This window comes from Camelus ferus, chromosome 17, assembly GCF_009834535.1.
Source record: "Camelus ferus isolate YT-003-E chromosome 17, BCGSAC_Cfer_1.0, whole genome shotgun sequence".
Taxonomy (NCBI): Eukaryota; Metazoa; Chordata; class Mammalia; order Artiodactyla; family Camelidae; genus Camelus; species Camelus ferus.
The window spans coordinates 24,297,416-24,313,885 of record NC_045712.1 but is presented as its reverse complement, the minus strand read 5'-3'; the positions used below and the strand labels follow the sequence as shown (position 1 = coordinate 24,313,885).

General features: G+C 41.5%; 1 protein-coding gene and 1 long non-coding RNA gene across 5 annotated transcripts in view; one reads left to right on the top strand and one right to left on the bottom strand.

Moving 5' to 3' along the window:
* RAD54L2 (RAD54 like 2) overlaps positions 1–16,470 on the top strand; it is a 106,898-nt gene that overhangs the window by 15,600 nt on the left and 74,828 nt on the right. Inside the window, exons 1-2 of one of the 4 annotated variants that reach the window (XM_032458399.1) lie at positions 5,478–5,659; positions 7,765–7,920. The exons of 2 other annotated variants lie outside the window; for them this stretch is intronic. The gene's annotated coding sequence lies outside the window, so the exon portion shown is untranslated. Of the gene's footprint in view, positions 1–5,477; positions 5,660–7,764; positions 7,921–16,470 lie in introns of those variants that run through there. One more of the 4 variants, XM_032458397.1, reaches the window with a different exon arrangement.
* On the bottom strand, positions 1,914–5,407 carry LOC106730244. Its single transcript, XR_001366694.2, has 4 exons — positions 5,259–5,407; positions 4,772–4,883; positions 3,604–3,678; positions 1,914–2,034 (listed from the first exon to the last, which is right to left on the bottom strand). It is a non-coding gene; the product is annotated as an uncharacterized LOC106730244 (long non-coding RNA).

Genomic DNA, 16,470 nt, shown 5'->3' with positions numbered 1-16,470 from the left:
AAGCTTTTCCCCTATGTTTTCTTCTAAGAGTTTTATAGTTTTAGATTTTTACATTAGGTCTTTAATCCACTTTGAGTTCATTTTTGTGTATGGTGTAAGGTAAGGGTCTAATTTCATTCTTTTGTGTGTGGATATCCAATTTTTCCAGCACAATTTTTTGAAAAGACTGTCCTTTCCCCACTGGATGATCTTGACATCCTTATCAAAAATCATTTGACTATGCATGTAAGGGTTTATTTCTGGGCTTGCTATTCTATTCCATGACAGTCTTTATACCCATACCATACTGTTTTGATGACTACAGCTTTGTATTAAGTTTTGAAATCAGGAAGTAGTGAGTCTTCCAGCTTCACTTTTTTTTTCAAGATGGTTTTGGCTATTTTGAGACTCCATATGAACTTTATGATGAATTTTTCTATTTCTGCAAAAATGTTGGGATTTGATAGGGATTGTATCAAATTTGTAGATTGCTTTGGGCAGCACTAATATTTTAACAATCCATGCACACAGAATGTCTTTCTGTTTATTTGTATCTTCTTGAATTTTGTTAGCAACATTTTATAGTTTTTTGTGTATGTACTAGTCTTTTCTCTCTGGTTAAGTTTGTTACCAAGTATTTTATTCCTTTTGATGCTCATGTAAATGGAATTGTTTTCTTAATTTCCTTTTCATATTGTTCAGTATTAGTGTATGACTACATAACTGATTTTTGTGTGGGTTTTGTATCCTGCAACTTTGTTGGCTTCATTTATTAGGTTTTTTTTTTTTTGATGTGGTATCTTTAGAGTTTTCTGCATATATGATCATGTCATCTGTGAACAGAAATCATTTTACTTCTTTTTCAATTTTGATGTCTTATTTCTGTTTCTTGCCTAACTGCTCTAGCTAGGACTTCCAGTACTGTGTTGAATAGGAGTGATGAATGTGGGCACTCTTGTCTTATTCCTGATCTTATATAAAAAAGTTTCACGTTTCATCGTTGAATATGATATTAGCCATGCTTTTCATATATGGCCTTTATTGTGTTGAGGTAGTCTCCTTCTACTCCTAGTTTGTTGAGTGTTTAAACTTTTTTTTTTAGCCATCAAAAGGCTGATTTTGATGGCCTTCATCTTTTTCTTGCCTAATTGCTCTGGCTAGACCTTCCAGTGCAATGGTTAAATAGCAGTGGAGGAAGCAGACATCCTTATCTTGTTCCTGGTCTTAAGTAGAAAGCTTTCAAAGCTTTCAGCATTTCACCATTGAGTACAGTTTTAGCTGTGGATTTTTTGTAAATACACTTTATAATGTTAAGGAAGTTTCTTTCTTTCCCAGTTTGCTGAATATTTTTTTTTTATCATGAAAGCTAACCCTGCCTCTGGGAGTATCCACATGTAGTGAGGGTGGGCAGATTCTCATGGCCTTGGAGCCATGGCCCAGGGCCCCTCACATTTCCCACCCAGCCCAATAGGGTTGGTTAAATGGAACCTGAGTCACCAAAACTTTGGCTCTAAAGTGATCAGGGAGTGGCCACTGACTGAGCTGTCAGGAGTTACACTGAGAAGCCAGGAATGACCCTGACCATCCCAGCCTGCACAGCTAAACCCTGAAGTCCAGCTAGTACTACCTCTATCTTGTCTTTCCTATATTCATGCCCTTTCCCATGCTGTTCTGCTATCCTCCTCATCTTTAAAGGCCCTTTTTTAGCGAGTCTTCTTCTATTGCAGTACACTTTCACCTTGTGCATGGGAGTTCTCCCTTTCCATTTTCCCATGACCTGTGATTTGTACCATCCTTGGAGAAATGACCTCACTCTGAATTATCACAATCATATGAGATTTACCTGGTTTGCCAAAAGCTCCAAGGGATCCCCACCCCTCCCCTTTCATTCCCAGTGCCTCACAGGCCTGCTTCAAGGATGGGCACAACACATATTTTTGTTTGTTAAGCATATTTATTGAACTCTTCTGTGGCTGTCCTCGGTCTTGGTGATCCTGATAAGACTGACAAGATCCTTTTGCCTTGGCCTCACAATCTTATAAAGGGAGAGAGGTGCTAAAAGATAAATAAAAATATTGGATAGCATTAAGTTCTCTGTGGGTAGAGAAAATAGGGTGATATCATGATGACTGGGCAGCTGCTTAAATTGGGTAGGTGGTCATGGAGGGCTTCTTTGAGGAAGCTGATGGAACTCCATCTTGGAGACAATGGAATTATTTCCTGTAGGACTTTTTTTAAAGCAACTGTTTCTACGGCATCTGTCTATTGACTTGGCAAATATGCATGGTCATTTATCAGGTACGACAGTAATCTGGGCTGCTTCCCTAGGAGTTGATGGCTGTATCTTTCTCATCCTCCCAGGATCAGCCCTGAAAGTAGTGATTCCTTCAGGACCATGCAATCTGGGAGCAAAACTACAAGTACTTTTCCACTCTCCAGGGTAGTCATTTGGGGGTTCTTACTCCACCCCATGCCACTTCTGAGCTCTGGTCCTTTTGCCTAGATTTCTCCTTCCCTGAGTTTTCACATGCTCCTCTTGGCATTCAGATTTCAGCTCAAAGGTCACCTCATCAGGGTGGTCTTACCCAATGCCTCCCTCTCTTGACAGCCTCTCTCCTATATAGGTCTCTGGTTTATGTTCTTTTCAGCACTTATTAGAATTTGAAATTATTTTATATTATTTGTCTCCCCTGTTTAGAAAGTAAGTGACTTTAGGGCAGAGACCTGTATCTCTTGTTCAGTGCTAGATTAACATCTGAAATACAGTGTGAGGACAACAAATATCTGAACATCCACATGGGACAGGTTTTTATTAATTACACTTTACAGACCAGAATCGTTCAAGCTCAACTTTGAATATAAATTTTGATTCACTTCAGTGCATCGTTATAAGAGTATTCTATGCTCAAACCCCACCCCCTACTTATATCCCGGCTTCAATTTTTTCCATCTTTAAAGTGGGATAGTACTTGTACATACCTCATAATGTCAATGTGAAGATTAAATGCACCAATACCCCAAAATGCTTACATTTATGCTTGCATGTCTTATTAATATCCCCCAGCATCCAGCCCAGTGCCTGGTGCAAGGTAGGTACCCAGTATGTAATTCCTGAATGGAGAATTGTATAGTGTAGCAATTTTGCCAGTCCTTCCTTAAACATTGGGGTGGACTTTTAAAAGCCTCCCAGAGATTATAATCCAGTAGAAGAGAAGTTGTGTACAAGCAGAAAGTTTAAAAAACATTCCAAGAATGTTTTTTGAAGAAAGAAAAACAACTCTGTCACCTTGGAACCCTGTTTCAGAGTGATCATGGCTTTGGCATCCAGAAAAGGAGATGGCTTGGAAGCATGGCTGGTGGAAAAAGGACTGAGATGGCTTTCATAGAGTAAGGAGTAGATGAAACAGGTGAAAGGAAGTGGGTGTTTTCACAGGTGTGAGTTCACAGTGATGAAGAAGACCTAGTTCTAGTTTCTGATTAACAAGTCGCTGGTGAGTCTCATCTAATCCCAGCAGGAAGACCTTAGATTTTTAAACCTAACTTGAAGGCAGAGCCATCAATAGGCAGCTGTGTGTGTGTCACTCTAGGGAATACCGCCCCCCCCAACAGAACCCATTTTCTTACAAGTGAATTGGGGGTAGCGTTATCTCCAAAGGCGATGGTGAGGGCATAACATCATCCAAGTTGTCAGGGAAGCTCCTGGAGGGCAAAGAAGCAGTAATGTCACAGAAGGGCAATGGCATCTTGGGAGGAGGAAATGGAAGGCACTTCCATCACCAGGGGAGCCAGCCCTGGCCCTTGTTGCTCCAAGCTCAGTGACAGAGGAGGAAGGTAAGTGTCGGTGTCTTAGATGGTTGTGTATGGGGTCTTTTTGGAGAGTGGAGAGGAATGAACACTAAGACTCTCAAGTTTCTGCCCAGTTCTACTGGTCTCTTTTTCCACCCTTTGGTCATCTTTAGGGCTCTCACTTGAACTCACTTCAACATTTGAGCGTTGAAATCTGCTTTATGTGTCACATAGGTGGTCCAAGCTAAGAGGCCAATTGGGGAAAATGCAAGGCCTGCAGCAGGGAGGGGTAAGAGTGCTGGTCTGATCTTGGGATTCTGAGAAAAGTGAATCAGCTTTGGGAGCATCTTTGTCCCTTTAGATCGTAGGATGAAATCCCTTACATGAGGGAATAGAGAGCCTCCAGATGTTTTGAGCATGCTGCTTTCTAACCTATGAGCCTGCTGTTTCCAGATGGTTACAAAAATGCCTTTAGCCAGCAGAGCCTTTTCCTTACTTCCAGAAGGTAATCTAAATGGAAATCCATGTGTGATACAGCTACAAAAATTAATTTAGGTTCAAGTGACTGATACCAGACCCTTTCTGGAAAGTCTCTCCAGACAAGGGAGAAGGGTATCAAGGGAGAATTTCCTAAATCTCAGAGGCCAAGGGGCCAAGTGGGAATGGAAAGCTTGAGGACATGTGAAAGCTATGATACTTTTGGAGCACTTTCTGCAGATCTAAATTGCCATCAATAGTTTGGGAATACACACTTGTGTTTTTATAACCTAATTTGCTCGAAAAGGAACTGATCTCTAGAGGTGTGATGGCCCAAACGAAAAAGGAAATGGGAAGGAGAAAGGATTTTTTTAATCATGATTTTATGAGAAGAACAAAATCCACTTTTAGAAATTTTTCATCATCTTATCAGTGTTCATTTCTTGGGAAGAGGGGGAGGAGGAAGAAGAGGAAGAAGGGAACCTGGGGCTGTAGTGGAGAGAGCTGACACAATCTCTCTTTTTCTTACCTGGAGCCCACATGGCAGTAATTCCCAACTTGAGGGAGGAGAACCTGCATCCTTAACCTCCCCGAATGTCAGTGATCAAGAAAGCCCTTTCTTGTCCTTGCTTCTTTTCAGGCTTTAGTCCACAGGAAACGGGCAGGAGGTTGTGGTGGAAGAAAGAAAACCGAGGGTTACATGGTGCTTATCAATTTCAGGGGTCCTTCAGGGCTGCGCACAACCTCTCTAGGAGGCGATAGTAGTAGTAGCAATCATCATTGGCAGCATCAGTAATTACCGATCCCCAATGTTGAGCCCCATATCTCTGCTCCTGACATTTACATCATCTCATTCAATCTTAACAAGCCACCGAAGTTATCCCCAAGTGAGGAATGAGAACGAACCGAGGATCACAACTGAAGCATCAACTAGCCAGCGTTCCTCTCTGGTGGCTAGCGGGGTGCAAACCCATTCCGTCAGACCCACCACTAAAACCAGTTCCCAGGTTTCTAACCTGAAATTTCCATTTTTCGTTCACTCTTGAAACAGTTCTCTATACCAAAGACGGCTCAGTTCAGTGAGGAATCGCGGTCCACCCCACGCGGGTTAAGAGGGGCCTCCGCTAGGTTCTCAGCGGAACTTTCCTGTCGGCGGCGCGTGTTCCCGTCCGGGAGGCCGGGCGCGCGGGCCGGGAGGGGGACGCTTTCTGGCGCGGACCGCCAGCGGAGGCTGCGAGCGCCGCCGCCGGAGAAGACCGACGCTCAGCCGGAGGCAGCCTGCGGCGCCCGGGCCTGGCCGGCTGCTTTTCTCCACCTTCGCCGCCGCGGCCGGAGGCACTGCCCAGGCGGGCGCAGCGGAACGCTCAGTCACTTGGCCCTGCCCGGCCCGTCGCGGCCTGGAGCCGCGGCGCGGGAGGTGAGTGTGGGTGCCGGCCCCCGGCTCCCGGCTCGGGCCGCCGGGACCCGCAACAATGGGGGCCGAGTACGGACGCGGCCCGGGCCCCTGGCGCTCAGCGGCCTGGGGCAGCTAGTCGGTCCCGGCAGCCCGGGCCTTGAGGGGCTGGATCCGACCTGGGAAACTCCAGTGGCCGGAGGCTTGGCGGGGGTCTTGGCCTCCACTCGGGGCCTCGTTGGCTTGGTATTTTGGATTTTTGTACCCAGGAAAGGAAGTCATAGGGGCTCGGAGACTTAACTCTAGCGGCGTGCGCTCTTAGCATTTGATCCAGGCGTCCTGGCGACTGACCATAGCGGGGTGGATGGGGAGGGGGTGGCTTGCTTTTGGAACTCTAGGGGCCTCAGTGTGCCTGGTCCCTAAGACAAATCGAGATGCGTTTTCTCCGCCCTATCCCCCCATCTCCACGTCCCGAGGTTTGTGAACTTAGCTGACTGGGGTCTGGCTGGGAAGAAGGGGCATTGAGAGTTTAGCTTCTATGAGGTAGCTGGTGATTAGTTCCTGGAAAGGCAGTAGCTCAACTGGGCACAGGGGAGTTGAGCAAAGAGCTGGATTCTCCAGGGCCCAGATGCATCCTGGCGTTGAGTGCTTCTCAGGCAGGGAACTTGTCACAAGAGTGTCACGGTGAGCAGTGTTGGCTACGTTGGCATTAGGATGAAGCTAGAATTGTGAATTGGGAGACTATAGAGGAGGCTGCTGAGGTTGGGGAATTCGCCTTTTGTGGGCCACGGCAGTGGCAGCTTGTGAGATGAACAAGGGACCATTGCAGAGTGGGCTTTCTTACAGAGAATGACCTCTTGCTGCGGGGGAAGGGGTGACTCAGATTTGTTAGAATTCCCTGCCTTTGCTAGTGGATGTGGCTGACTGTTGGCACTGAGGCAAATGGAGCTGAAAGGGGCATTTGGGGGCTGAATTAAGTTTGCTCCCGAATAGAAGACAGTGTAGACCATTCCTTCTTACTCCCAGTCAGAATGGTAGCTGTCATTGACAATAATTTTAAGAATTTCTTCATGGTATTTGGAGCCAAAGCTTTCCTCTGTTCGTTTTTTTCCTCATTTGTTTTTGAATTGTGACTCATACTTTCTTTTTAGCAGTATGGCTATTGTTTGTGATGACAGACAAATTTAGACACCATAATATATGTAAATTCTAGGGATTTTCAGTCCAATTTTTATAAATCTAAATTAATTTAAGAGCCTGTTTTTACTAATTTGTATGTCACTCTTTTAATGTATGCAACTCTAGAGAAGGATGTGAAAACAGTGTATGTTGTAAAAAGTTCTTTATATCCCTAAATCCATGAAACTTCATTTTCTCCTACTACCATGAAGTCATTACATTAAATCTCTTACATCTTAGTGACTGGCATTTTAGCTCTCCCAGGACATTATTTTCACTAGAAGTGTTGTCTTTCTTCAGTAAATTTGGTCTGTACACTGTGTCTCATCTGTATCCTTGAAAGGCAGTGTGCAAACTCCAGACAGTAGAGTGTTAGGAAGTATATTGCCTAGTTGGAGTATACTGGAGTATAAATTTTCAGGTGAGATTTGAGGTTAATTCTATTTGTAGTTATACTGATAGTTCTGGGGATTGTTTTTTCCCTTAATTTTAAAAAATCATATATTCCCGTTGAACTGTATTCTTTCTCTTTCTTTCTTGTAAGTTTTCTATCTTACGTAATTCATTGTTTCATAAACCACTATCTATTGAATTATGCCAGGCATTGTATTAGGCACCTCCACAATGGTTATGTTTTTGATGTTTTAATAGTAGTAGTTCATATTTCACAAGTGGCTATAGTTCTGTGAGGAAAGAAGTGATTCAGGCAAGCATTTAATCAGTAAAGCTGTTGAATGAAGTTTTTATAAAGTATTGATTTTGACTAGTGACAATTGATTATCTTCATATATTTCCATGGAAAAAGTTCACAGTGGTATGAGATTGTTTTTGTATTGTTTTATTTAGATAAATCTGTTAACTTTAAATACACCTGTAGACAAACACAAGGTAGTTTGTTTCTGTGTGTGTATGAATGAGTAGTGATTTACAAATCCTGTGTATGTGCTTAGGTTCCCCAGGAAGCCATCACACTTTCCTTCCCACTGTGGTTTTGGGAGACTGAAGGCGTTGCTTACCCTCCTTTGTCTGGTTCACTGTATGTAGGCTGGGAGTGTCTGCTGATGGCTTGGAGTGCTGTCTCCTAGAACAGGAGGAATAAGGTTGAGGTAAGGCTCAATCTACTTGAAATTCCTTGCCTCTTAATTTTTACTGCATAAATTGTATTTTAATGCTTTTTGGCTTTGTTAATCTCCATTCTGATCTAGTTAAATGAAATTCTGTCTTGGCTCTCTTCTCTATCTCCCTGTGTATGTATTTTGGCCAAAAAAAAAAAAAAAGATAAGATTTAAAATCAAGGCATTTAGATAATAAATAAATTCTTTGAAGTATCTGTTTCCATCTGGAATATTCACTTGATCAAATCAAATAAAAACTGCTTAAATAAAGCAAATAGTTGTTTAGAAGGCAAAGTAATTGCTGAAAAATGTTTTTGACTGCCTCTTTGTCAGATGGATCAACTTCAGAAACTCTTGGAAAGAAGACTTAGAGTATTTGATTTCTTTGGAAAAATTCTAAGATGTCTAAATATAATGGAAAGAGCATGGTCTTTGGAGTCATCTCATCTCTACCTCTTGCTTGCTTTTTGGCCTGAGTAAACTGTTAACCTCTCTGAACCTTTTTTCCTTCCTTTCTTCCTTCTTTCCTTCCTTCCTTCCTTTTTTGGTGTTTTTGGGGGGGGGCGTGGAAATGAGTTTTATTTATTTATTTATTTATTAATGGAGATACTGGACATTGAACCCAGGACCTCGTGCATGCTAAGAATGCACTCTACTGCTGAACTATACACTACCCTCGCCCCCGAGCTCTGTTTTTTAATTTAATTTTTTTCAATCTGTAAAATGAGGCTAATATAACTTCTGCAGGTTGTAGTGAGGACTGGAGATGAGTGCCTAATGCTTCATGGGTGGTCAGTGCTTGCTGTTAGTAGTAGTTGGTGTATATCATTAAGTAGGGGGTACTATTCTCAGTAGTAGTAGTAGTAGGAGTGTAGCTGGGTGCTATGCATGGAAGAGAGGTTCAGTTTCCTTGTGTGGTGAGGAAGGCAGCCCTCTGTCTACACCTGTTGGCACCCTGGAAGGTGACAGAATTGTTGAGATAGTCTTTATCCAGTACTGGTAGGCGAGTCCACACTATAAAGTCCAAGGTCATTCCTGGCACTGGTAGGTTTTTTTCCTGGCAGTTTCTGTGGGGAAGCCAGGAGGTAGCTGTTTGGCATGTCCTTGTTTTGGGAACAGTGGGCATTTCTATAGACAGAGTGCTAACATGTGCCAAGCAGCGTCATGTCCTGTGTAGCCCCTGATCAGGATGTTTCTCTAGCTTTCTTCTGTTGGTATCAGATATCTGACTTTGGTCTTTTTACCTAGAAGGCTCCAGATACTGGAGAGATTTGTCATCTTTCTCTAATTTGGGCTAGTTTGATAGAATATAGCACTCTGTTCAGAAATGTTTTTGATGAACAGAAGGTTCACAGGATTTGTTATAGAATTGTTCAGTTTTATTTTTTCCCTGTGAGAGGGGGAAAAAAAGTCAAGAGAAAAATAAGTATGAGCCAGACAGAAATGATTCAAAATAACTGGCCCTAAATCTCTTCTAGTCTTCCTTAGCCAAATCCCCCCTCCATTCTGGGTGGTCTTTAACTCCAGTTAAAAGTAAATAATATTCCTCTGGCCTCAAAATACATGAACATCTAGATCCTGATATGTATCTACTTCAGCATCTCACAAGGATGTTTATGACCTGGCTTCTGCTTTCTTCCTTTCTAGTCTCTCTTGCCATAATTCTTCTGTTACCTGAAGCTCTAGTTATAGTGAGCTCCTTGAAGGTCCCAGCATCCTCAAACTATTTCTCCTGCTAATTTTTCTCCCCATTCTAGTGTTTGTTTGACTCTTGGACTTGAATTCACTAGGAATTCAGGCACCACTATCACTTAAAGGTCTTCCTTGATTTTTTCCAAATTAAGCTGAATGCCTTTTCTTTGTATGGCTATTACAATCTGTGAAAACTTCTTTCATAATCACTATACTTTTAACTTCGGGTATTTTCGTGTGTTTTCCATTCCTACATCTATTTGAGGGCAGGATCCAGTCTTGATTAACTTTATATCCCAGTACCTAACCATTTCTGACACAGAAATAGCTACTCAGTAAATGTCAAGTGAAGAAATGAATGTCCTCTGCATACAAAATGATGTGGAATGGTTACGTGATGAGAGTTCTGACTTCATGGCTGTGTCTGATCCTGGCTGAAGCAGTGCCTCTACCTTTGTATTTCCAAGTTACTATAAGCAATAGTTTATTTAGCTGAAAATTTTGTTGCTTATTCCATATGTTCATGGTGTGATGCTGGGGAGCTATTACTTGTTCTCTTTGGGTCTTGCAGAAGTTTCCCTTGGAAGAGAACGTGACAGTTCTTCATGGGTATTATCTAGATCTTTCGTTGGCCACTTACTGCTTTGAGCACTTTGTCCTCATGTGTGAAGAACAGTGACTAATCAGTTTGAGCTACAAGGTCTCCAGACAACTGCTGTCCAGCCAGGGAGTGGGTAATGGACTTAACACTAGGATATTGTGACTTTTGTCAGCTGATGGACCTTTTGAAGACGTAGCTGAGCTCAATGTCACTATATTCAGGATATAAAATCATTTGCCCAAACTTTATTTAGGAATTTGAACTCAGTGATTATGAAATTATCTGTATTAGGTCTTTGCTTAGCCTAATACTGTACTAACACTGAAACTGATATATTAATTCTTTGTTAGGAAGCTATATGTTCTGAGTTAACCTGGAAGTAATGGAATTGTGCCAATTCATTTAGTCACTCTCTTGGTTCTTCTTAGTGGTAAAATAACTTGAGAGTATACTATCTAAATTACTTTGATTTAATTTTCATGGTTGATCAGACCACATAGGAATCCCACTGGCCAGCTTATTGGAGCCTACGTAATGCAGTTATTCTTTCATGCAGGTGACAAACATAACAGACTGCAGAAAAGGCCAAAGCTTGAAAAATAACTGTAGTTAGATTAAAGATAAAAATTGACATGAGATAAAAAGGAAAACTGAGACAAAGCATAAGGCACTTTAAATATGGCAAGCAACTGTTAAATTGAAGACATTTTGTGAGCAGTGTTGAAATTTTAAGAAGGAAATTGTTATAATATAGGTTAAAAGCAATAAAAACATGGATAGTTTCAGCCAGTGTAGACGCATTGAAGGTACTAGCACCTACTCATGATTTTATAGCACCATTGATGAAAGTTATATATAGATAGAATTGAAAAATATCTGCTTTACTATCATAAGTATGCCTTGCATATGTATGATATTATAGTTTATAAAACACTCTCATGTATATTTACTGCATCCTTCCAACAACCCTGTGAGGCAGATATCCCCATTTTATAGATGAAGAGGCAAACACAAAAAAGGAAAGTGGCTTGCTTTCAAGTGCACAAAGCCAATAAAAAGAAAAGCTGGGACTTGATGCGAGGTTTCTAAGTTTAGGGGCCTTTTTAATGTCCTTATGACATACTGTTAGTATTTCACTTTAGGGTGACAGTCGCCCCTTATTCCAGGCTTCCGGCCAGTAGAGGATTCACACAAAGAAGGTAGTGCCACACAAGAAGTAGCCAAGTAACTCTGAAAGAGCTGGATGGGGGAGGATCCTTGGAGGGAGCCCCCACCTTCCACATAGATCCCTCAATGTTCATGAGAAAAACCCAGAACCAGATGGAGATGGTTTTGCACTTGATACCCAGTGACACAAATTGGGGTCTTTCTCTTAATGTGATGAAGTATAGAAATTGGAAGAAAAATATGGAAGTTTGGGAAGGAATCTTTTAGGTGCGATCCTGGATTGAGCTCAGGCTTTTTGTTCTCATTGTGTCTTCCAGTGTCACTGTCTCCCCCACCCCTTCTCTCTACCTTTCTCTTCTCCACTGTTTCACCCACCTCCCCCACCTTGGTTTGGATGCTGGCTTGCCATGGTCCATAGTTTCAGTGCTACCTTCCCCAGGTCTGAGAATCTGCCTGACTTTGTCCTCTGCTCTGCCAGTTGCTATCCGTGAATTCTCTCTCCTAGCTTCTTTCACTGCCCCTAGGCTGCCCAGTGTTTCTGAGGAGTCAGGAAAATGGGCTGCTTTGGTTGTCTGCAGTTCCCTCTGCCTCACTTGAGCTGAGCTCTCACTGCCCATCTGGATGCTCTTGTGTTGTATTCTCATGGTCCCGTTTTCCACAGCAGCTTCTTGCCCATTTCCCAAGGCTCGTTTTTCCCTCAAGCCCCAGACCTGCCCCCATCTCCCTTATTCTTGACCAGCGACCTCACTTCAGGGTTTATGCTCCCTAATTTTTCTCCTTTTCCTTTCTATCATGACACTTTCATCACTCAGAGTCTCTTGCTTTTGGAAAGTCCTTAACTTTTTGACTTTTTTCCCCCCTGATTATGTAGGTAAAATTTACATGAGCACAGTAAAATTCTGGCATTTTTAAATAAGGTAAGAAACCTATAATCCCATACGTCAATGTTAACTGCTATTCTAAATTTGATTTATATTTATCTACACTTTTTTCCTGCTATGTATACTAACATGTATGTGTTTATTAGTCTGTATGTGTGTAGGATAAAGTAATTCCATTTTACAGAAATGGAATCACAGTATATCTACTTTTCTGTAATTTTCTCTTTTTCTTTAATGCTTTTATATTGGGCATTTCCCCAAGTTTAGGACACATATCTATTGTAACTTGTAATAGTTATATAGTATTATATATTTGTATCAATTTTCCTAGTCCCCTGGTGATAGGCATTTGTTTCTATTTGCAGTTACAAGGATCCTTGTATACATATCTGTGTACCTCTTTGTATACACTGTATACAGCTTTCTGTACTTTGTATACTTCTTAGGATAAATTCCTACAAGTGAAATTTCTGTGTCAAAGGTTATGCATGTTTAAAATTTTGCTAGATATTACCACATAACTTTCAAATGATTGTATCAGTTTATATTTCTTCTCTAGCACTGAACATTATCAGTAATTTTAATCTTTGCCAATAGAAGCATAGATAATTTTTATTTACATTTCCTTGAGGAGGAGGAGCATCTTTTCACATTTTTATTCAATAGATAGGTTGATCAGTTAATTAATTGACTACACAATTATCTTCCTAGCATCTTCCTGTCCTCCCTCTCTCCCCTTTTTGTTTTTATCTGCATGCAGGGTAGGATTTTACTTAGCTCTGAGCCTCTCATGCTACCCTAGCCCTCTTTCATCTAAAATGCAGCTTTACTGCTATTTCCTCACCACCTGCTTTATCTGTAGCTCCTAATACTTTGTAGTCTGGCTTCTGGTCCTGTTTTTCTCCTGAATACTATCTCTGAGGTGAATTCCTTGTTAACCTAACAAAGATTTTTTCTTTATGTTTGTTTTCTTTTGTTTTGACTAATTCCCCATTCCCCACCATCTTTACATAGAAGGAAGCTGTGCGTGGGTAGATTTTTTTATTATGGAAAATTTCAAGCATATACAACAGCAAGGAGTATAGTATAATGAACCCTGTGTACCTATCACCCAATTTTAGTAATGACTGGGCATTTCTCCAATTTTTTTCTTTCAATTGTCCTTCCCAATTTTCTGCTGCTTTTGGCATACTTTAAAGCTAAATCTTAAACATTGTTGCTGAGTGTGTCTCTAACTAATAACATTTTATTTCTTAAGTATCATTACCTTGCCATTTTCTACCCTAATAAAATTTAACGTTTCCTTAACAGTGAGAACTTGATTTTTAATCCGGGCTGTGATACCTGCTGTTTAACTTGAGCAGTTTTTAAACTTGTTTTCTCATCTTGAAATATAGTGATGACAATGCTACCTCATAGGGTGGTTTTGAGGTTATCTCATCTACTCCCACATGAAGCGCTCAGCACCCTGCTTTGTTTATGTGGGTAATTTTTTGTCTTTACTTTCTTCATTCATCCGTCTATTCGTTTAGCAGCTATTTATTGAAAGCATACGTGTCAGCTGAGTAGGAGACGCTGACCTTGGTTTCTAAGATTCTGCCGTATCCTGAGTCTCTGCCTGCCTTTCAGCTCAGGTGCCTTTTTAAAACCCCTTCCCCCCCCCCCCCACCAGATGTGGATGTAACCCAGGTTTGTTTGTTTTTTCCTCTTCTGTTCCCTCTGTAGTCTGACCTGCAGAAATCTAGCTCTTTTACTCCCACCACTTCAGGCTATCCAAGTGACTCCATTCTATAATGCTGGTTCCTTTACTAAGCAACAAACCTACATGTCATCCTGGCTTTTGGGCATGTTTGTCTCATCTTGGAGACGAGTGCAAAGTGCCCTGAACTGAGTCTGCAGACCAAGACTGCACTCAGTGTCACCACTAACTTCATGGCTTGGGTGATTCAGTCACCTCTCTTGGTCTTTGTGTCCTCAGTCAGAAGGATGGTAGGGCTGGATTAGAATCTGAAGTCCTTTAGCTTTAAAAGTATCAGCTGTGAGAGGATGGTTTTAGAAATGTCCTAGTTAGCCTATGTGGAACCATATTCACCATTCTGCTCCCAAACAAGTTTCTGGCTTCCTCCACCTTGTCTCTTCTCCTGGGAAATCCAGGCTTCATTCTGTGGCTGGTTCTTCCTTCTCATTTGTCCTCAGTGTAGGGCCAGGTATCTCATGGCTAGTCCTGACTCCTGGTTCTTCCCAGAACACAGCTTTGGCCCTTTACAGCTTTGTATCTATAGTCACATTGTTTCCTTTGGATGTCCTGTTCAGTTATTTCCCCTGAACCTATGTTCTGGCAAGTTGAAATTTTGACCATCTATCTAGACTAAGTTTAGGTGACAGCTTCATCCACATTGGAAGTGAGTCCTCCCTCTCCTGACTTGCATGACTGGCAGTGCATCAGTGACGTTTCCCAGTAGGCCTGGTACTTAAGCTATTTGTGTGTGTAAGTTTTTCTTGCCTTCTAATGTAATCTTCTTGAGTGTAGGTACCACATTAACACTGTGTGTAATTTTGCATCCTACAGTGTCTAGAACAATTCTTTGTACTAATAGTTTTGCAATAAATACTGATTGAATAAGTGTCTGAGCTAAAGTAAACTTTGCTTCAAGTTAAAAACATTTACAGAAATATTTTTAAACCCAAGTGTTCTAAGGATGTGATGACTACATAGTCAAGCATGAAGAAGGCCTAGCTTGTGAAGTGGTACTAATTCAGGTACCAATTCCTTGATGTCAAAATTCAAAGAATACTCAGCTGTCCTGTCCTGTCTCAGAGTTAGGAAGATTTTTCTGACTTTTTGGGTAATTTAGCTTCTCCAAAGCATAGCTGGTCATACTATGTACTGTCATCACGGAGTAGCTAAAGGTTATCCCCAACATTAATTGAAAGCTAACTTGCATGTGTTAGGCAATGTACTCATTTTTTCACTTAATTAGAAAAATTTATATGAGATATGTACTGTTGTTCTTCTTTTATAAATGAAGAAATCTAGGTTTAGAGAAATTAGGAAACTTCTTAAGTCTCCCTTAGATAGAAAGTGGCAATGCTGGGACTCAGACCCACGCCATCTCATCCCAGAGCCTATATTCTTAACTGGTACTGCTTTCCTGTCCAAAATATGATTGCTGCCAGTTGGCTCTTTTATGCTTATTTTTTAATACTTAACAAATATCTTGCATGGATTTTTTTCACTTCTCCCCACCAAACCAGCTATCCTTCTGTTCTTCCTGATTTTGATGAAGGGTATGCCATTGTTTTTGCAGTCACCCAGACTTCAAGCCTCGGGTCCATAAATAATTTTTCCTTTTCCGTCCTGTGAGTTCTTCTTGGTAATGCCTCACCCCTGCTCCATTCTTTCTGGTTTCTTTGCCTTCGTCTTAGCCCAGGCCCTCCAGGTCTAGTCCTGGATTATGATGGCTGATTTTCCTTCCTTTCTTCTCTCATTTTCACAGTCTTTCTAAAAGCGTTGCCTGTCATCCATTTCTATCTCCAGTTAAAAATCCTTCTGTTGTTCCTGTAGTTGGATTTCCTAAAAATCAATTTTCAGATAGTGTCATAATCATCTGGGAGGGGAGGGGGCCTCTTTTCAAGCATGTATTAATACAGTCCTCACAATAACACTATGAAGTTGATGCTGTTGTTCCCAGATTAAAGAGGAGATAACAAGAGGCTCAAAGAGACTGAATCACTTGCACAAGATAACTGTTGGCGGTCTATGTATTTTAAATAGCCTCCCCAGACTCTTGTCCTGGCAGGTTTAGAAAACACCAGGCAGCCTTCAACCCCTTTTAGAATCCCTTTCCTAAATGCTGTCTTTCTCTGTGGTTTCCCCTCTATCTAATGCATCTGAAATTTTTGTAGCATTTGAATCTTGATCATGGTTGCCTTGCTGATGTCTTTCCTGATTGCATACTCCCCTGCTTGGTTCTTTCCCTGCCTCTCTGACTTACTGTGCAAACTCCATTCCTTCATGGTTTGACTCATCCTTGACTACCCTTTCCCCACTACATACACTCCCTGAGTATCTTCCATATTTGAGGCTTCAGCTCTCTGAATGTGGCAAGAACACCCAAGCCTGTATTTCTGACCCGCCTCCATTTTCCAGCCATTTCTGGCATTTCGTCATTAACAATATTACCTGCTTCATTGTTCAAG